Source organism: Equus quagga, chromosome 16 (genome assembly GCF_021613505.1).
Source record: "Equus quagga isolate Etosha38 chromosome 16, UCLA_HA_Equagga_1.0, whole genome shotgun sequence".
NCBI lineage: Eukaryota > Metazoa > Chordata > Mammalia > Perissodactyla > Equidae > Equus > Equus quagga.
The window spans coordinates 51,719,134-51,742,372 of record NC_060282.1 but is presented as its reverse complement, the minus strand read 5'-3'; positions in this window follow the sequence as shown (position 1 = coordinate 51,742,372).

Here is a 23,239-nt window from a genome sequence, read left to right as displayed (position 1 = left end):
ACCTAACAAGTCCTGAAAAGTTGATATTTGGTGGCCTTTTAAAACCGAAGAAAGTGAAATGAAGTTAAACCTTCTGCTCCTCAGAAACAATCACAGTAAATATATTGCAAATAACAATAAACTTTGTAATAATTTCGGTTTCTTATCATATTCATTTGCCATTTTATCATCTTTTTTATGTTTAAACAAGACCCATGTGATTTCTCACATTATTGTTTATGCATTGACCACATATTAACGTTGATGGCACCTCCTCAATGTGTTTAGCTCATTAAATGTATCAAAATATCAAAATAACAGAATGAAGTTATCATTTAAAATGGAACTCTATTGACCATATAGGGATTTTAAAAATTGCATGTCAGTCGAGAATTTGAAAATTTAGTCACCTTTACAGATATGGTTATAATTTAATCATATGGATTACTTTTGGCTTTATTCATTTTACTATATAACAGTTATTTTACTATGTTTTTAATAATGTTTCATTTTTGAAAGTAATATTGCAAGTGATAACAATTTCAAATATTTCCCAGGGATGTATAAACCTTTGTCTTCCATTTCTGTAGTCCAAATGCAATTGCCATTTTTAGTTTGGGGTGTGTGTGTGTCAGTGTGTGTGTGTGTCTTTGTGTGATGTATTCTTCTACATCTTTCCTATGCAACACACACGTGATGATATTTCTTCCTTAGTGATTTTGTTTATCCTAAATAACCTTAAAACATTGAAAGTCCAAGTGTATTTGTTAACAATATTTTAATATATCACATTCAGCCAAGAAATCCACTTGAGGTAAAATTTAATGTTTCTTATATGTGGCACTCTTCTGATCCAAGACAAAGGGATCATAATAGCTCAGGAGTTTCCCTCTTTTATAAGGAGGTGTATATAAAGACAACAAAAGCATTCTTGGGCTCACTCTTTTCCTAGTTTTCTCTGACAAAGAAAAGCAAAATGTTTTTAGCCAGGTTGTACGATTGTGTGAGAAGGTAGAAAACATCTCTTTTCTTTCAGAGGCACTTTAATTTCTATCCTATGCCCCCTATACACACATGGCCACACTGCACAGGGAACTACATGGCATGTAGATGAAAGGGTACATCAACAACCTGTATTTGGGACAGGCAGTTGAAAGTAAAGCATTTACGTTAAAAACACTCATGTAAGGCAAATAACAATGTATGAGAAGAATGAGTGTTTACGCCAACTTGTTTACTTCCTAGACCCGCATATTGGGAGGCAGACGTAAGGATAGTTTTAACTTTAATTGGGAAATGATGTTCATATAGACCTATTGCACTGTAATTATTACAAATATCTCTTCACCAATGACACGTATAATGCATTTTTATTTGCAAATAAAATGTAGTTCATTAGTAAGTAAAATCAAGTTCACGGATAGCTCCCACCGAAATCCTGTCTTCCATTTCAGGAAAGATGTGCACTATTAAAAGCCACATTTAGTTGAGCATCCTCAACACTTATTGGCATGATAGAGTTTGTGATAAAAAATGTAAAATCTGCTTGTTTCTCATGAATATACAAAATGAAAGATGATGTCCTGAATAAGAAGTGCTAAAATCTGTATCTTAAATATAACTTCATATGCTATAGTTTTAGCCCTTTTGTAAGATAATTTGCTGATTTTTGTTTCAAGCATCAAAAATGAATCAATGTTTAAATTTGCATTTCAAACATAAACTAAGGAGAAAGAATGTATAATATGTCCCCAAATTATGAAGCTCATTTTATTTGTAAAACACATAAGAAGAAATTTGAATTATTAACCAAATGGTTCAACTTTAAGGCTTAGGCATGTATAAATACATATTTATTTATTATATACATAGCAAATATTATATACACTTATACATAATAAATATTATAAACATTTATATTATATATTATATATATGAACAAAAGTTAAAATAATATCATTAAACCTTGCACTTAAATTGTAGATACATTTGGAATTTTTATATGTGAGAAAGATCCAATGTAAAACTTTTAAGTTGTATTTTTATTTTTGGAAGGGAAATATACTATCTAGTTACTCACTCATCATTTATCTAGCTATCTGTAATCTATTATCTGGGCAATTGGGTATTGAGAATACTCTTAATTCCATGTACATGAACATACACTAAAATATTAGGAATAAATGAAGATCATTTAAAGAAGCATCTCTGATTCAAAACTTACAAATAAATTGTGGGGATCTGGGATCAAGATGGTAGAATAGGAAGATTCTTAGCTTACCTCCCTGCATGGACCCACCCAAACTACAACTACATATAGAACAACTACCCCTGAGAATTACCTGAAGACTAGCAGAAAATTATCCACATCTATAATAATAGTTAAGGGATACACAAAACAAAAAGATGTAAAATATGACATCAAAAACATAAAATAGAGAGGACAAGTAAAAAGGTAGTGTTTTTAGGACACACTTGAAGTTAAGTGACCATCAACTTAAAATACACTACTATATACATAGGTTGTTATAGATGAACCTCATGTCAACCACAAACCAAAAACCTGTACTAAATCCACAAAAAATAAAGAGAAAGAAATACAAACACTAAAGAAAGTCATAGAATCACAAGGGAAAAGAGCAAGAGAAAAATAAAGGAACAGAGAAGAACTACAAAGCACAACCAAAAACCAATTACCAAAATGGAAATAATTCCATACCTATCAATAATTATTTTAAATGTAAATGGACTAAATGCTCCAATCAAAAGACATAGGGTGGCTGAATAAACAAACAAGACTCATATATATGCTGCCTAAAAGAAATTCATTTCAGATCTAAAGACAAACACAGACATAGAGTAAAGGCATGGAAAAAGATATTCCACACAATTAGAAACAAAAAGAAAGCTGGAGTAACAATATTAATATCAGGAAAAAAATAGACTTTAAAACAAAGACTTTAACAAGAGTCAAAGAAGGGCACTACATAATGATAAAGGAATCAGTTCCAACAATGGATATAACAATTGTAAATACTATATGCCCAACATAAGAGCACCTAAATACTTGAAGCAAATATTAACAGACATAAAGGGAAAAATTGACAGTAATACAATAAGACTTTAACACCTGACTTACATCAATGGATAGATCATCCATACAGAAAATTAATGAGGAAACATTGGCCTTAAATGACACATTAGCCCAGATGGACTTAGATATACACAGAACATTCCATCAAAAACCAGCAGAAAACACATTATTTTCAAGTGCACATGGAATATTCTCTCTGATAGATCTCACATTAGGTCCCAGAATATATTTGAATAAAGTTAAGAGGATTGAAATCATATCAGGCATCTTTTCTGACCACAACAATATGAAACTAGAAATAAACTACAAGAAGAAAACTAGAAAAAACACAAACATGTGGAGGCTAAACAACACACTACTAAACAACCAATGGGTCAATGAAGAAATCAAAAAGGAAATCCAAAAGTACTTTAAAAGAAATGAAAATGGAAACACAACACTTCAAAGTCTACAGGATGAAGCAAAAGCACTTCTAAGAGTGAAGTTTATAGTGATCCAGGCCCACCTCAGGAAATAAGAAAAATCTCAAATAAACTATCTAACCTCACACCTAAAGGAACTAGAAAAAGGACAAAGCCCAAAGTTAGTAGACAGAAAGAAATAATAAAGATCAAAGTGGAAATAAATGAATCAGAGACTAAAAAAACAATAGAAAAGATCAAAGAAACTAAGAGATGGCTCTTTGAAAAGATAAATAAAATTGATAAACTTTTAGCCAGATTCATCAAGAAAAAAAGAGAGAGAGCACAAATCAATAAAATCAGAAATGAAAGAGGAGATGTCAACCAACACCACAGAAAAACAAAGTATCATAAGAGATTGCTACAAATAATTATATGCCAAAAAACTGGACAAACTAAAAGAAATGGGAAGATTTGTAGAAATATGCAATCTTCCAAGACCAAATCAGGAAGAAATAGAAAATCGGAACAGATTCATTACTAGTAATGAAATTGAATTAATAAGCAAATTGAATTAATTATAATTTTTTAATAATCAAATTAATAATCAATAGCCAACAACAAAGAGTCCAGGACCAGAGAGCTTCACAGTTGAATTGTATCAAACATTTAAAGAAGAGTTAATACCTATAATTCTCAAACTATTCTAAAAAACTGAGGAAGAAGGAATGCTTCCAAACTCATTATAAAAGGAGAGCATTATCCTGATACCAAAACTAGACAAAGACAACATGAAAAAAGAAAATTATATGATCAACATAAATGCAAAAGTCCTCAACAAAATACTAGCAAACCAAATTCACATACATTAAAAGGATCATATACCATGATCAAGTAGGATTCGTCTCAGGGGTGCAAGGATGGTTCAATATCAGCAAATCTATCAATGCGATGTACCACATTAACAAAATGAAAGATAAAAATCATATGCTCATCTCAATAGATGCAGAAAAAGCATTTGACAAAATTCACATCCATTTATAATAAAATCTCTCAATAATGTGCCTATATAGGGAACATATCTCAACATAATAAAGGCCATGTATGACAAATCCACTGTTAACATCATACTCAACAGTGAAAAACTGGAAGTATTTTCTCTAAGAACTGGAACAAAATAAGGAAGCTCACTCTTGCTACTTTTATTCAACATAGTATCGGAAGTCCTAGCCACAGCAGTCAGACAAGAAAAAAGAAAGAAAAGGCATCCAAACTGGAAAGGAAGAAGTAAAAGTTTCACTATTTGTAGATGATGTTATAGTATATACAGGAACTCTTAAAGAATCCACCAAAAAATATTAGAAATAAGGGGCCAGCCCCGTGGCTGAGTGGTAAAGTTCACGTGCTCCACTGCAGCGGCCCAGTGTTTCATCGGTTTGGATCCTGGGTGTGGACATGGCACAGCTCATCAAGCCACGCTGAGGTGGTGTCCCACATGCCACAACTAGAAGGACCCACAACGAAGAATATACAACTATGTACCGGGGGGCTTTGGGGAGAAAAAGGAAAAAAATAAAATCTTTAAAATATATATATATTAGAAATAATAAATGAATTCAGTAAAGTTGCAGGGTACAAAATCAATATACAGAAATTTCTTTTTTCTTTTTTTTTATTAATGTTATGATAGATTACAACCTTGTGAGATTTCAGTTGTACATTTTTGTTAGTCATGTTGAGGGTACATCACTTCCCCCTTTGTGCCCTCCCCCCACCCCCCCTTTTCCCTGGTAACCACCGATCAGATCTCCTTATCAATATACTAACTTCTACCTATGAGTGGAGTCATATAGAGTTCGTCTTTCTCTGACTGGCTTATTTCGCTTAACATAATACCCTCGAGGTCCATCCATGTTGCTGTGAATGGGCCAATTTTGTCTTTTTTTATGGCTGAGTAGTATTCCATTGTGTATATATACCACATCTTCTTTATCCAATCATCAGTTTCTGGGCATGTAGGTTGGTTCCACATCTTGGCTATTGTAAATAATGCTGCGATGAACATAGGGGTGCAATGGACTCTTGAGATTTCTGATTTCAGGTTCTTAGGATAGATACCCAGTAATGGGATGGCTGGGTCATAGGGTATTTCTATTTTTAACTTTTTGAGAAATCTCCATACTGTTCTCCATAGTGGCTGTACCAGTTTGCATTCCCACCAACAGTGTACGAGGGTTCCTTTTTCTCCACAACCTCTCCAACATTTGTCGTTCTTGGTTTTGGATGTTTTTGCCAATCTAACGGGTGTAAGGTGATATCTTAGTGTAGTTTTGATTTGCATTTCCCTGATGATTAGCGATGATGAACATCTTTTCATGTGTCTATTGGCCATATTCATATCTTCTTTTGAGAAATGTCTGTTCATGTCCTCTGCCCATTTTTTGATTGTGTTGTTTGTTTTTTTGTTGTTAAGCAGTGTGAGTTCTTTGTATATTATGGAGATTAACCCTTTGTCGGATAAGTGGCTTGTAAATATTTTTTCCCAATTAGTGAGTTGTTTTTTTGTTTCAATCCTGTTTTCCCTTGCCTTGAAGAAGCTCTTTAGTCTGATGAAGTCCCATTTGTTTATTCTTTCTATTGATTCCCTCAACTGGGGAGTTATAGTGTCTGAAAAGATTCTTTTGAAACTGATGTCAAAGAGTGTACTGCCTATATTCTCTTCCAAAAGACTTATTGTCTCAGGCCTAATCTTTAGGTCTTTGATCCATTTTGAGTTTATTTTGGTGTGTGGTGAAAAAGAATGGTCAATTTTCAATCTTTTGCATGTGGCTGTCCAGTTTTCCCAGCACCATTTGTTGAAGAGACTTTCTTTTCTCCATTGTAGGCCCTCTGCTCCTTTGTCGAAGATTAGCTGTCCATAGATGTGTGGTTTTATCTCTGGGCTTTCAATTCTGTTCCATTGATCTGTGGACCTGTTTTTGTACCAGTACCATGCTGTTTTGATGACTGTAGCTTTGTAGTATGTTTTGAAATCGGGGATTGTGATTCCGCCGGCTTTGTTTTTCTTGCTCAGGATTGCTTTAGCAATTCGCGGTCTTTTGTTGCCCCGTATGAATTTTAGGATTGTTTGTTCAATTTCTGTGAAGAATGTTCTTTGGATTCTGATTGGGATAGCGTTGAATCTGTAGATTGCTTTAGGTAGTATGGACATTTTAACTATGTTTATTCTTCCAATCCATGTGCATGGAATGTCTTTCCATCTCTTTATGTCATCGTCAATTTCTTTCAAGAAAGTCTTGTAGTTTTCATTGTATAGATCCTTCACTTCCTTGGTTAAGTTTATCCCAAGGTATTTTATTCTTTTCGTTGCGATTGTGAATGGGATTGAGTTCTTGAGTTCTTTTTCTGTTAGTTCATTGTTAGTGTATAGAAATGCTACTGATTTATGCACGTTAATTTTATACCCTGCTACTTTGCTGTAGTTGTTGATTATTTCTAATAGTTTTTCTATGGATTCTTTGGGGTTTTCTATATATAAGATCATGTCGTCTGCAAACAGCGAGAGTTTTACTTCTTCGTTACCTATTTGGATTCCTTTTATTTCTTTTTCCTGCTGAATTGCTCTGGCCAGCACCTCCAGTACTATGTTGAATAGGAGTGGTGAAAGTGGGCACCCTTGTCTTGTTCCTGTCCTCAGAGGGATGGCTTTCAATTTTTGTCCATTGAGTATGATGTTGGCTGTGGCTCTGTCATATATGGCCTTTATTATGATGAGGTACTTTCCTTCTATACCCATTTTATTGAGGGTTTTTATCATAAATGGGTGTTGGATCTTGTTGAATGCTTTCTCTGCATCTATTGAGATGATCATGTGGTTTTTGTTTTTCATTTTGTTGATGTAGTGTATCACGTTGATTGACTTGCAGATGTTGAACCATCCCTGTGTCCCTGGTATGAATCCCACTTGATCATGGTGTATAATCTTTTTGATGTATTGCTGTATTCGGTTTGCCAAAATTTTGTTGAGGAGTTTTGCATCTATGTTCATCAGTGATATCGGCATGTAGTTCTCCTTCTTTGTGTTGTCCTTGTCAGGTTTGGGGATCAGAGTGATGTTGGCTTCATAGAATGTGTTAGGGAGTACTCCATCTTTCTCAATTTTCTGGAACAGTTTGAGGAGAATAGGTATTAAGTCTTCTTTGAACGTTTGGTAGAATTCTCCAGAGAAGCCGTCTGGTCCTGGACTCTTATTTTTAGGGAGGTTTTTGATTACCGTTTCTATTTCCTTACTTGTGATTGGCCTATTCAGATTCTCCATTTCTTCCTGATTCCGTTTGGGGAGATTGTAGGAGTCTAGGAATTTGTCCATTTCTTCCAGGTTGTTCAATTTGTTGGCATATAGTTTTTCATAGTATTCTCTTATGATCTCTTGTATTTCATTGGTATCTGTTGTGATTTCTCCTCTCTCATTCCTAATTTTATTTATTTGCGATTTCTCTCTTCTTTTCTTGGTGAGTCTGGCTAAGGGTTTGTCAATTTTGTTAATTCTTTCGAAGAACCAACTCTTTGTTTCATTGATCCTTTCTATTGTCTTTTTTTGTTTCAATATCGTTTATTTCTGCTCTTATTTTTATTCTTTCCCTCCTTCTACTGACTCTGGGCTTTGTTTCTTCTTCTTTTTCTAGTTCTGTTAGGTGTCGTTTGAGGTTGCTTATGTGAGCTTTTTCTTGTTTAGTGAGGTGAGCCTGTATTGCGATGAATTTCCCTCTTAGGACTGCTTTTGCTGCATCCCAAATGGTTTGGTATGTCGTGTTCTCATTTTCATTTGTCTCCAGATAATATTTGATTTCTTCTTTAATTTCTTCAATGATCCATTGTTTGTTCAGAAGCGTGTTGTTTAGTCTCCACATTTTTGCACCTTTCTCTGCTTTTTTCTTGTAGTTGATTTCTAGTTTAATAGCATTATGATCAGAAAAGATGCTTGATATTATTTCAACTCTCTTGCAGTTATTGATGTTTGCTTTGGTTCCCAAAATATGGTCAATCCTTGAGAATGTTCCATGTGCACTTGAGAATAATGTGTAACCTGCTGTTTTGGATGAAGTGTTCTATATATATCTATTAAGTCCATCTGGTCTAATTTTTCATTTAATTCCATTATTTCCTTGTTGATTTTCTGTCTGGATGTTCTGACCATTGGTGTTAATGGTGTGTTGAGGTCCCCTACTATTATTGTATTATTGTTGATGTCTTCTTTTAGTTCTATTAAGAGTTGCTTTACAAATTTTGGTGCTCCTGTGTTGGGTGCGTATATATTTATAAGTGTTATGTCTTCTTGGTGGAGAGTCCCTTTTATCATTATATACTGTACCTCTTTGTCTTTCTTTATCTCTTTTGCTTTGAAATCTACCTTGTCTGATATTAGTATAGCGACACCTGCTTTCTTTTGTTCATTATTAGCTTGGAGTATTGTTCTCCATCCCTTCACTCTGAGTCTGTGTTTGTCTTTGGGGCTGAGGTGTGTTTCCTGGAGGCAGCATATTGTTGGGTCTTGTTCTTTGATCCATCCTGCCAATCTGTGTCTTTTGATTGGGGAGTTCAATCCATTTACATTTAGAGTGATTATTGAGATGTGGGGGCCTACCACTACCATTTTGTGTCTTGTTTTCCGGTTTTCTTCAATTTCCTTTGTTTCTCGTCCCATGGTTTAATCTGTTCTGATGAAGAGCTGCTACTCTCTGTTGTTGTCCTTCCACTTATCTCCTCTGCCCTTGGTTTTGTAGCCCCTTTCCTTTTTTGGATTTTTCAGGAATGAGGGTTTTCCTGAGGATTTCCTGAAGAGGAGGTTTTGTGGCAATGAACTCCCTTAATTTTTGTTTATCTGGGAAAGTTTTTATTTCTCCATCGTATTTGAAGGATATTTTCACTGGGTAGAGAATTCTCGGCTGTAGATTTTTGTCCTTCAGATTTTTGAATATATCATTCCACTCTCTTCTAGCCTGTAAAGTTTCTGCTGAGAAATCTGCTGATAGCCTGATGTGGGTTCCTTTGTAGATTAGTTTCTTTTGCCTGGCTGTTCTTAGTATTTTCTCATTGTTGTTGACTTTTGCTAGCTTCACTACTATATGCCGTGGCGTTGGTCTTCTTGCATTGATAAAATTTGGAGATCTATTGGCTTCTGTCACCTGAAGATCCATCTCTCTCACCAGATTTGGGAAGTTCTCAGCCATTATTTCTTTGAATAGGCTTTCTGCCCCTTTCTCCTTCTCTTCTCCCTCTGGTATACCTATAATCCTTACGTTGCATCTCCTAATTGTGTCTGATAATTCTCGGAGAGTTCCTTCATTTCTTTTTAGTCTTACTTCTCTCTCCTCCTCTGCCTGCAGCAATTCTATATTGCCGTCTTCCAAATTGCTAATTCTTTCCTCCGTATTATCGGCCCTACTGTTCAGTGCATCTAGATTTTTCTTAATCTCCTCTATTGTGTTCTTCATTTCCAATATTTCTGTTTGGTTCTTCTTTATCGTATCAAACTCTTTTGTGACATAGCTCCTGAACTCGTTGAGTTGTCGGTCAGAATTCTCTCTTAACTCATTGAGTATTTTAATGATGGCTGTTTTGAAGTCATCATCATTTAGGTTATATATCTCATTTTCTTTGGGATTGTTTTCTGTGTATTTGTTATTTTCTTTCTGTTCTGGAGATTTAATGCATTTTTTCATATTGCTTGATGTTGTTGATTTGTGCCTCCGCATAGAGATAGAGTTTAGTTGCTCCTTTCACTTGTTTCAGCTGCTGCGGTGGGGGAGCAGCTCTTTATACTGCACCAACCTAGAACCCTATCCGCAGTTGCTAACTGGGCCTGGGCCCCTCCTCGTAGTCACAGTGGTCCTTTGGATTCCCTCCTCTGCCATGGGGGCCGTCACAGGGGGGCTTCAGGCTGCTGGTGCCTACTGTTGCAGCCCACCTAGAGGTGCTCCCTCCTTGGGGTCTGCAATGGTGTTATGGGCTTTTCCAGCGGCCAGGGGTGGGATCACTTATATTTGTTGCTCCATCGCTGTCGGCACCCACAAAATCTCACTTGTCCACTATGGGTCGCAGGAGATCTATTGGCATCTTCTACAGTCTGTGGTTAGTTCACCTAGCTATGCTACTTTTGTCCCAGGGTCCTCCAGCCTTGTGGCTGCCGGATGGGTGCTTTCTACTAGTGCTGTGCAGAGGCTTTCCCTGAGGCTGCTGTGAGCCTGTAGGGTTTCCCCCTAGGCTACGGAGCTGGGTCGCTGGAACTCCCCGCAGCCCCAGTCCTGTTCCCCAGGAACTCAGGGATCCCTTTGCCCTGTCTTGGGGGATAGCCGGAGATCCTGATTTCAGTGGTAGCTGGTCAGCTGCTGCCCTGCCTGATATTCTCCTCTCCGGGACCCTCCCGGTATTGTGGATGCTGGGCGTAGCCCCTCCGCTAATAGCAGACAGAGAGTTTTGTCTGCTGCCTTGGCAGAACTCTGGAGCTTCCCCTCCAGGCCACGGAGCCGGCCTCTGGAGCTTCACCCAGCCCCAGTCCTCTCCGAGATCTCCAGCAATCCCCAGCCCCGCGGGGTGGGCAACGGCAGCCTGGGGTCACCTCGCCCTCTGGGATTCCCTCCAGGACCTTCCCGGAGTTGTGAATGCTGGGCGTAGCCCCTCCACTAATGGCAGACAGAGAGTTTTGTCTGCTGCCCGGGTGGAACTCTGGAGCTTCCCCTCCGGGGCGCGGAGTCGGCCTCTGGAGCTTCACCCAGCCCCAGTCCTCTCCGAGATCTCCGGCAATCCCTAGCCCCACCTTGCAGGCAGTGGCAGCCGGGGGACCTCCGTACCCTCAGTGACTCTCTCTGGGACCCTCCGGGCGCCACGAACACCAGGCGGGATCTCCCCGCCAATGGCGGGGAGAGACTCTCCCTGCGGGCTCAGGTGTGCAACTCCAAAATTTCCCTCTGTGTTTAGGAGTAATTGCGGGGGGTTTAGGTAGGGTTCTGGTCACCTGTTTCCACCGTCGCTCCTCTGTTGTGTGCTCGCTCCTGCCCTAGATGTGTGTTGATCTTCTGGGGGCATCTGTTGGAAGAAAGCCGCTTGCGGGTACTAGGCTGTTCGGTCGGGGTCGGAGAGTTTTCACCTATTTCCACATCCTCCCGGAGGAAAGTCCGTCCACCTTCCGATGCATAGTCGCGTGGGTCTCTCAGACGTCCTGAGATACTGTCTGGATATCCTTTCTTAAGCGATAAGTGTCCAAATAATTGTAGACTCGAAGGGGGAGAGACAAAGAGGACTACTAATGGTGCCATCTTGGATTGAGAGCCAATATACAGAAATTTCTTGCATGTGTATATAGTAATAATGAATAATTTGAAAGAGAAAATTGAGAATAATTCCATTTACAATTGCATTAAAAAGAATAAAATACCTAAGAATAATTTTAACCAAGGATGTGAAAGATCTGTACCCCGAAACCTGTAAGACACTGATGAAAGAAATTGAAGACAACACAAATAAATGGAAAGATATACAGTGCTCATGGATTGGAAGAAGTAAAATTGTTAAAATGTCCATACTATCCAAAGAAATCTACAGGTTCAATGCAATCCTTATCAAAATACCAATGACATTTGCTATAGAACTAGATCAATTAACTCTAAAATTTGTATGGAATCCCAAAGACTCTGAATAGCCAGAGCAATCTTGAGAAAGAACAAAGCCAGAGTTATCACACTCCCTGATTTCAAACTATACTACAAAGCTATAGTAATCAAAATAGTATGTTACTGGCACAAAAACAGACTCATAGATCAATGGAACAGAATTGAGAGCCCAGAAATAAACCCATGGTTATATGGTCAACTAATCTATGACAAAGGAGGCAGAGTCACTTCAATAGATGGGGAGCCGGCCTGGTGGCACAGCAGTTAAGTGTCCACGTTCCACTTTGGCCACCCAGGGTTTGCCAGTTCGGATTCCAGGTGTGGGCATGGCACTGCTTGGCACGCCATGCTGTGTTAGGCGTCCCAAATATAAAGTAGAGGAAGATGGGTAAAAATGGTGTTAGGAAAACTGAGCAGCTATATGCAAAAGAAGGAAACTGGACCACTTTCCTACACCGTATACAAAAATCAACTCAAATGGATTAAAGACTTAATGTAAGACCTGAAACCATAAAACTCCTGGGAGAAAACATAAGCGGTAAGTTTTTTTTTTTTTGAGGAAGATTAGCCCTGAGCTAACTGCTGCTAATCCTCCTCTTTTTGCTGAGGAAGACTGGCCCTGAGCTAACATCCCTGCCCATCTTCCTCTACTTTATATGTGGGATGCCTACCACAGCATGGCTCACCAAGCGGTGCCATGTCCGCACCCGGGATCCGAACCGCAAACCCCAGGCTGCCAAAGCAGAACGTGTGAACTTATCCTCTGTGCCACTGGGCCAGCCCCTAGCAGTAAGCTTTTTGACAGCAGCCTTAGCAATATTTTGGATCTGTCCTCTCAGGCAATGGCAACAAAAGCAAAAACAAACAAATGGAACTACATCAAACTAGAACACTTTTGCATGGGGAAGGAAACCATCAGCAACATGAAAAGGCAACCTGCTGAATAGGAGAAGATATTTGCAAATGATATATCTGATAAGGAGTTAATATCCAAAATGTATAAAGAACTCCTACAATGCAATATCAAAAAAACGAACAAGTTTATTAGAAAAGGAGCAGAAAACCTGAATAGACTCTTTTCCAAAGAAGATATACGAATGGTCAACAGACACATAAAAAGATGCTCAACATCACTAACAATTAGGGAAATGCAAATCAAAACAATGAAATGCCACCTCACATCTGTCAGAATGGCTATTATCCAGAAAGCAACAAATAAATGTTGGCAATGATGTGGAGAAAATGGAACTCTTGTACGCTGGTGACAGAAATGAAATTGGTGTAGGCACTGTGGAAAATGGTAAGGAATTCCCTCATAAAATTAAAAATAGAACTACCATATGATCCAGCAATTCCTTTTCTGGGTATTTATCTGAAGAAAATGAAAACACTAATTCAAAAATATATAGGCACCGTCATGTTCATTGCAGCATTATTTATAACAGGCAAGATGTGGAAGTAACCTGAGTCCATCGATAGATAAATGGATAAAGAAGATGTGGCACATATAAATGCAATGGAATGTCACTTAGACATAAAAAAAGAATGAAATCTTGTTGTTTGCGACAACATAAATGGACCTGGAGGGTATTATGCTAAGGGAAATAAATTGGACAGAGAAAGCCAAATACCATACGATTATCTTATATGTGGAATCTAAAAAAACAAAACAAATGAACAAATGAAACAGAAACAAATCCATGGACACGAAGAACAAACTGGTGGTTGCCAGAAGGGAGGGAGTGGGGCGATGGCCAAAATAGGTGGAGGAGAATAAGACGTGCAAACTCCCAGCTGTAAAATAAATAAGTCAAGGGGATGTAGTGTGCCACACAGGGAATATAGTCAATAATATTGCAATAACTTTGTATGACAACAGATGGTTCCTGGACTTGTCATGGTGATCATTTTATAAAGTATATAAATGTCAAATCCCTATGTTGTACACTTAAAACTAATACGATCTTGTTTGTAAACTATATATCAATAAAAAATAGAAAAATAAAAATAAATTGTCTCATATGTTTCCATCTCTATATATCTATTTATCACATTATTTAATAAAAAAACAATTGTTAACTACTTAAAATACATAAAATGTACATTTAGCATAATATATGATAAACTAACACTAATTTATGCTGTCATATTTTTAAGAACAAAACCATCTTCTCCAAAAGATAAAGAGATTCATTTAAGTCATTTCAATTTTTTCTCTTGTGGAAAAATTACTTAAGGACACTTTTAAGGAGATATCCAGCAAGATCGCATCTAGTTGACCACCATAGGAGAAGGTTTCCGGCACTGAGCAAAGAACCTCTGCCTTGGAGCCAGTCCAGAGGTCTTGTAACAGAACGGCTTGTCCAGGATTAACGGGAGCTGGAATGAGAATGTTTGTGTTTTTACTTATTGAGAATTTCTAGTGAATTTTGAATTGGTGGAGATTCCAATTGTTCCGATTTTAAAACAAAATACCATGCCAAACTAAATGAGTTAAGTAAAGGCTAAATAAGCTGATGTAACTTACCTAGGTGAAATGGTAAACAATATTCTGGGAGCAGAGGGACTCAGTCTAACTAGAAGAAAATCTGGAGTTCTAGAGACTTAGAATCCTCTAAAAAGTAGGATGAATCAAGCAATCTGTTTTCTTGAAAAGTAGGCAAAAGAAACAATATAATTTGCTGGCTGGGCAAGGGACTAAGTGACTGAGATGGGAAGCTCTGTCTAGTGCAAATGAGTAGGCTGCTGTTCGCCCACAAAAAAAAAAAAGGAAAAATTTTAAAGGTAAAGTACCTAAATTAGATGTATAAGTAACTATGAAGCACATCATCTAGAGCAAGAGCTGAGGGAACAGACCTGGAACCCACACAGATACGCACTCACGCATCTGGAGAACATTCCAGTTTGGTTGTGGTTAGAGACCATGTAAAGATGTGGAGTGAATCCAAGTTTCCATGACTAATGAGGTGTAGAAATCTCAGGCTTACAAATTAATGAAAACACTCAGCCTGTGCCAATAAAGAAATGACAAACTGTATGAAGAAACAGCTTATCCTATAGAAGAGACAAGAAACACAATACACATGATTATTATCACCCCTAGAATTTGAGATAATAGAACATTCTGAAAGAGAATAAAATATTCCAACTTTAAATGTTTAAAGAAATAAGGAACAGAGCTTCAGTAAAACAAGATATAACAAATTTAAAAGAGATTTGGAAAGAAACAAATACAACATATAACAATGAAAATATAATGGTCAAGATAAAATATCAATTGGCTTATACACAAGATTTAAGCAATGTTTAAGAGAATTTTAACTGTAATATAGATGTAAGGATATTATGCAGAGTGCAACGTGGTATGATAGTGAAAACATTAAATAGATTTTGGAAGATAATAACAACTAATTTATACTGTTTTAAGCAGGGGAAAACTAAAGAATTAAAGAAAATAACAATGTGAGAGACATTCAGAGTTGAAGAATTCTAAAGTCCTTATATTTTTTGGGAAAGTTTATAGAGATATTGATTAGCAATATATTCTAAATTGAGCATGCATTTAAGAATTTAAGTGTTATGACTTAATAGAAATGTATGATTTTCATTCAGAAAAATATGATCAATTCAAAAGAAGGCAAGAAAAGAGAAATAAAGAAACAAAAAGTTTCACTGGAAAACACTAATATAGTAGCAATAAATTAAAATACATTCGTAATCACATTAAATAAAAATGTTGGGGCCTGCCTGGTGGTGTAGTGGTTAAATTCCCATGCTCCACTTCAGCAGCCCAGCGTTTGCTGGTTCAGATCCTGGGTGTAGACCTATATACTGCTCATCAAGCCATGCTGTGGCAGCATCCCACATACAAAATAGAGGAAGACTGGCACAGATGTTAGCTCAGGGACAATCTTTCTCACACACACACAAAACAAAATAAAAAATAAATAAAAAATAAAAATTTCCCATGATATCAATACATTTTTTACAATCTTGAGAAGAAATTTTTATAGACCATGTATTCATTTATTTAATGACTTCCTATTTCTAAATGACAAGGATCACGATATAGAATTTTGATGTTTTAAACAATGATTTTGTTATACTAAATCAGTGTAAAATTCATTGGTTAGACACAGAAAATATGTCTCTTGAAATTATTTAATGTATTAACTTTCTTGAAAATAGATGAAAGATTCTGTGTTTGTCTAGTCATTGCCAGAGATTCCCACATGAGAGAAGGAAGGGATGTAATCGTATAAAATATGAATTAGTGTCTTCTTGTATCAAAATGGAGGAGTGGTTCTTTTACACAATTATCTTCAGGCAATAAAGATATGTTTTTGTGCTTTAAAACTGAAATAAAAGTGCACTGTGAGGTCCAGGAATGGTAAAGGATCTTAAAAAGCAGCAATTTTCTGAAGCACAGTTTTAAGCCATGTGTCATTGTGTTAACAGGTAGGAAATTACAGGAGCTAATAGACCATGCTGGCATCAGGACTGCCCATGGCAGTCAGATACGGAGCCATCAGCTTCAAACACCTGAGCTGACCTGTAAATAAGAACTCATGCTGACTTGTAGCCAGAGGCAGTGTTCCATGTAGCACGATACTCTACAGGCAGCAGCAACAAACGTAGTTTCAAAACCAATCATCATTTTGGGAGACCACCCACAACACTTTCACCATCTTCAAACTTTATTTGCAAAGGAAGTAATACTGCAAAACAAAACAAAACAAAACTACCTGTGTCATGGTCATGTAAATAGTATAACCATAAAGTATCTCAACTGAAAAAGCAGAAAAGTGTTATCCAGTTAATGTAGACTACAAAATTTCTGAGGAGCTGACAGTTTTAATTATTCAAAGATTGGGGTTATGGACTAAAGTTAGCTTGTTTCTCTTTGGTAGTAATAAATTATGAGGTTTGCTAACATAAAACCAGGCCTACAACAAACATAATAGGAATAAATCTCAAATTACAAACATAATAGGAATAAATCTCAAATTACCCCTGGAGTATAAAGGCCAGGACAAATATAGGTACGTCTAGGAGTGATAGGTACATCATGGAGCCTAGGAGGCTGCCCCTTTTCCAAAGCAGAGACAGGATGGAAATTGGATTTTGTATCCTTCAGCATACTGAAATGAAACAGAAACTCAAGTCTATACTTGAGGTCAGTCATCAACAAACATTAAAAATAGAAGCAAGCAAGGGAAATCAATATCCAATAAATTAGAACCCAGAAATCAAAGTGAAGAGTAGTGGGAAAAGGCTAGTGTATGTATTTATAATATACGTGTTTATAGGTGTTATTTTGATAAATGCTGGCACTGAGTTGCCAAGCCTGTGGCACCTATTTCTATTCTCACAGTACATTCTTAATATTCTTTTGTGTAAAGAAAGTTAAGATAGATGTGACAACATCCTGGCTAGATAGTCAAACTCGTCTACTTTATGATATAGTTTAAACTTCATATCACTTTACTGCATGACACCAAAACAGGAAATAGGTTTAAGATTACCTAAAATGTAATAGTAAAGCAAAACAAAAAAAAATGGTGTATATTAGTTGTTTAGCTATAAAATTAAGCAGCGTAAGTATACCATGCACCTTTGGTAGTGGTACAATTTTAAAAAGTGTGCTCCTTGCTGCTTAGTGAGCTGACTCAGTAACATATTCACTTTGAAGTCAGGCTGAAAATCTAATCAAAAGATAGAGATTGTCAGCTTAGATTCCAAAACCAAAAAACAAACATACACACAAAAACAAGATCTGACTATATCCTGTCTTACAGGAAATTCACTTTAGATACAAAAATACAAATAAATTGAAAGTAAAAGGATGAGAAAGATGTATTATGAAAACAGAAATTAAGAGAGTTCCAGTGGCTATATTAATAACAAAACAGAAATATTTTATGATAAAAGGATCAACCTATCAGGAAGACATCACAATCCTAAAGACATATACACCTAAAAGCAGAGCTCCAAAATATATGAAGCAAATGGAAAAAATTGAGGAAGAAATAGACAACTCAACAATAATAGAAGGAGATTTCAATACCTCACTTTCAATAATGATTAGAACAATTAGACAAAATATCATCAAAGATATGGAAGACTTTAAAAGTAGTATAAACCAACTAGAACTAATGGACACCAATAAAACACTCCACCAGCATATTACACATTTTTCTCAGGCACATATGTAGCATTCTCTGGGATAGACCAAGTGCTCAGCCATAAAACAAGATTCTGTAAATTTAAGTTGATTGAAATCACATAAAATATGTTTCATCATCACACTGGATTGAAATTGGAAATCAATAACAGAAAAATATCTGGGAAATGAAAAAATGTGTGGAAAGTTTTAAACAACACATTGCTAGAAAACCAATAAATGCAGAAGAAATCAAAAGAAAAATTACGAAATACTATGAGATGAATAAATGAAAACAAAACACGCCAAGACTATGGGGTGCAGCTAAATCTGTGGTTATATGGCAAGCAACAGCTGTAAATGCCTATATTAATAAAGAAAATAATATCTCAAAGCAATCTTAACCTCCTACCTTAAGAAAAATAGAAAAAGAGGAGAAATTAATGAAGTAAAGAATGGAAAAACAATAGAGAAAATAAACAAAATGAAAGCTGGTTATTTAGAAAGATCAGCATTATTGGCAGACTTTAGTTAGACTAATCAAAAAAAGAAACAGAACATTCAAATTACTAATATTAGAAAGAAGGAGCAAATACTATCAAACTTACGGAAATAAAAAGTATTCTAAGGGGATGTTATGGATAACTGTATACCATAAAAGTACATAACTAGGTGAAATAGGAAAATTCCTAGGGCCAACCCTGAAGGTGTAGTGGTTAACGTTCGGCGCTTACCACTTTGGCTGCCTGGGTTCACTTCCTGGTTGGATAACCTCACTGCTCATCTGTCAGTTGCCATATTGTGGCAGCGGTTCACATAGAAGAACTAGAAGGACTTACAACTAGGCTATACAGCCATGCACTGGGGCTTTGGGATGGAGAAAAAACAAAGAGGAAGATTGGTAAAAGATGTTAGCTCAGGGTGAATCTTTCCTTGCAAAAAAGAAAAGAAAAGGAAAAATTCCTAGACTTACTACCAAAACTAACTCAAGAAGAAATAAAAAATCTGAATAGAACTAAAGCGATTTAATTAGTAATTTTAAAAACCACGTACAAAGAAAAGTCCAGGCTCAGACGGCTTTGCTGGTGAATTCTAACCAACATTTAAAGAAGAACTAATAGCAATTCTTCACAAACTCTTCCAAACATACAAGAGTTTGGAACACTTTCAAATACACTCTGTGAGGCTAGTCTTAACTCTGATACCAAATCCAGACAAAGATATCACAATCAAAGACCAATATCTCCTATGAATATAGATGCAAAAATCCTCAACCAAATACTAGCAAATAAAATTCAGTAACATGTATAAAATATTATACAGTCACATGTCACTTAATGACAGGGATGTGTTCTGAGAAATATGTCATTAGATGATTTCATCATTGTGCAAACATCACAAAGTATATTTACTTACACAAACCTACATGGTATAGCCTGCCACACACCTAGGCTATACAGTACTAATTTTATGGGACCACTGTTGTGTATGCAATCTGTTATTGACCCAACCATCATTACGCAGTGCATGACTGTATATCACAGCCAAGTGGGATTTATACCAAGAATGCAAGTTTGGTCTAACATCTGAAAATCAATTAATGTAATACATCATATCAATAGAATAAGGGACAAAAAGAGTACAATTACCTCAATATACACAGAAATAGAATTTGGCAAAATCCAACACTGTTACATAATAAAAAGCCTGAACAAATTAGGACTGGAAGGAAAATTTCTCAACTGATAAAGGACATCTACGAAAAACCCAGAGCTGACATTGTATTTGATGGTGAAAGACTGAATACTTTCCCCTTAAGATCAGAAAATGTTGTCCACTCTCCACTGCTGTTCAGTTATGTACTGGAATTTCTAGCCAGGACATTAAGGCAAGAAAAAAAATAAAAGACATTTAGCTTAGACAGAAGGTAAAACTATGCCTATTTGAAGAAGATATGATCTTATATGTAGAAAACCTTAAGGAATTCACTAACTAATGCTAGATGTAATAAGTTCATCAAAGTTGCAGGAGTACTAGGTAAATATATAAAAGTCAACTGTATCTTTATAGACTATCACAAAGCATCATGAAAGTGAATTAAGGAGGTGATCTTATTTTTTAGCATCAAAAAAGAATAAAATACTTAGGAGTAAATTTAACAAAGGAACTTAAAAATTTTTATTCTGGAAACAATGATGTATTGTTTAAAGAAATTAAAGAAGACGAAAATAAATGGAAAGACTTCCTCTGTTTATGGATTAGAGAATTAATATTAGTTTTAGGAATAAATTTAACAAATAAATTTAAACATTTTTACTCTGAAAACAATGATATAGTGTTCAAAAAATTAAAGAAGGCCAAAATAAATGGAAAGACATCTCATATTTATAGATTGGATGATTAATGTTATTAAGATGGCAACACTTTCCAGTTTGATCTACAGATATATGTAGGACATACCAGGTGAGAAAATCCCAATAAGCAGAGAAGAAAATTATGAATGTCTTCAGAGCAGAGTGAGTAGACTACTTTGGCAAAAATAATCATTTGAATGGAAGAACTATAGGAGACAAAGAGGGGCCTAAGTTTTGAAGAATGCCAATCTTCAATTAAATGCCAATCTTAGCAAGTTAGAATTTAATTCTGTGGGCCATGAGGGTCTTTACAGATTTTTGAGCAAGCACGTGAAATTTTCTAGTGCTTTAGGAATTTAAGTCTGGAGAACATGTGCAAATTGGATTAGAAAACAAAGAATTGAAAGTAATTAAGTCTAAAATGTAACCTGAAAGCCATAGTCACAGTGAACTTTGACTGCTCTGTTTTAGCTGCTCTCCTATATGGTAGCCACCAGCCACATATGGATATATAAATTTAAATTAATTAAATTAAATAATATTAAAATTTTACTTCCTCAGTTCACTAACCACATTTCAAGTGCTTACTAGCCAGCTGTGTCTAGTGGCTACCATATTAGACAGCACATATAAAGGATATTTTTATCTCAAAGAACATTCTATCAACCAGAACCATTAAGAGGTATATCTCCTGATCCTGTGGACCCAAGTTTTATACTTGGAGTGTATTATGTAAAGACAGGATGGATGGTACCCAGAAACAGAGGACTATGAATCCATAATTAGCTAAATGCATTCTTTCACAACTGATCCAATGACAAATAAAAGCTGCTAACTGGATTTCTGGCATAAGATGATGAGAACTTGAACTAGAGTCATAAGGAAAAAACGAAAAGTAGTATGTAATTGCAAGAGATATTTGAATGGAAAATAATAGAAACTAGTCCGTTATCAATCAACTAGCCAGACTGATAGAAGAACTATCTATTTGCTCTTTAAGTCAGAAGTATCATTGTGAGCAGCATTTAGCCATAATTAAGTCTTAAAAATAATAAATGTGGACTGGTGCCTGCTGGCATTGGTGTAGTGACAGGGTCAACTTCTCTGACATACTCATGCTCTCCCCCTCATGTATGCTACCTCAGGGTCTTAATTTGACTGTGCTAATACCAGGAGAGAGCTATGCTTAAAGCTTGCTGTCCCTTTTATTAGAAAATCAAGACCTGCACAGAACCCCCTGCCCAAGCAGTTTTCTGACTATACTGGCTAGTATCATGCCACCTGACCAGCCCTAATTTCAAGGGAGCCTTGGAACATGAGTGTTTAGTTTTCATAGTTTCTGTGGTGGGATGGCTACAGAGGAGAAAGAGGTTGCAAATGACTGCTGGTCAGGGGAACTTCAGTGACAACTACATCAGTTATTCTACATATCAGAATTAGTATAATAATTGGTGAAGAAATTATTCAAGACATTGAGTTCTGTTGTACATTTCCAGCCAAGAATTGATAAGGTGTACAAGTTAAACCAATTATTCTGGCTTTTGGGTATTCCTTCACTATATTGAGATGGTGTTATCTGACAGATATATGTGTATTTCATATTTTTATTATATAAATAACAGTATATGTCAGCTATCTTAGTTCTTTTTCTCCTCAGGAAAGTCAGATGAACACATATTAATGTCAACAGACAGTAAGACTGAATTGAATGCCAAAAAAGTACTAATTGATTTTTATATAAAAGTAGATTAATACTATTGAGCTCTACTTTGTTTGATGTATTATTCACATCTAGAAGATATTTATGCTTCTATATCGGCAAAAAGTGAATGGGAAAACCACTGAAAATAACTGCTTGACACAAGCACATAATGTGTGATATGATGAATCTACTGACAACGCATCACAACATTTTCTTAATAGTTGAGCAGGATGCAATTAAGTATTTGTAAAATTATATTGAAAACTGATTAGTCCAAAGTAAATGTAAAAGGATAGTTAGAAAACTAAATATAATCTCACTTTAATGACACTAACTACTGTATTAGACCCTGGAGATAAACCAATAAAGCTCTTACCCTGGGGAACACAATGCTACTCTTAGGTGTTTGTGTTTATCTTCTGGGAGCACCATACAACAGGTGTCTAGTTTGACGATCTGGTTCCCAGCGTATCTCTAGACTTCAGGAATTCTGACTCACTCTGGAGATTTGGAACAGAATTAAGTCAAAGGAAGCAGCCACTTCTAAAAATTCTGAAGAATCCCTAAGAGAGGGGTCAAATATAAACAGCTCAGAGTCATTAGTTTTCCATTACTCTATACTGGAATTGGGTGAAATATATTCACCCCAGAGGGCATACTGCTTCCTTTACTGGACTTGAGTTAGTGGGACCCAAGCTTCTCAAGTAAACTCATAATATTTTTGAATACATATTAACTGCAAAATTTGTGATAATGGTAGAGAGGGTGAATATAGAAATAAATGAGATATATTCCTTCTTACTCAAGAATATCCTTTCTAAAAGGGAAAATAAATGCCCAGGATAATTATCCAAATATGGAGAGGTTATTAGTAACT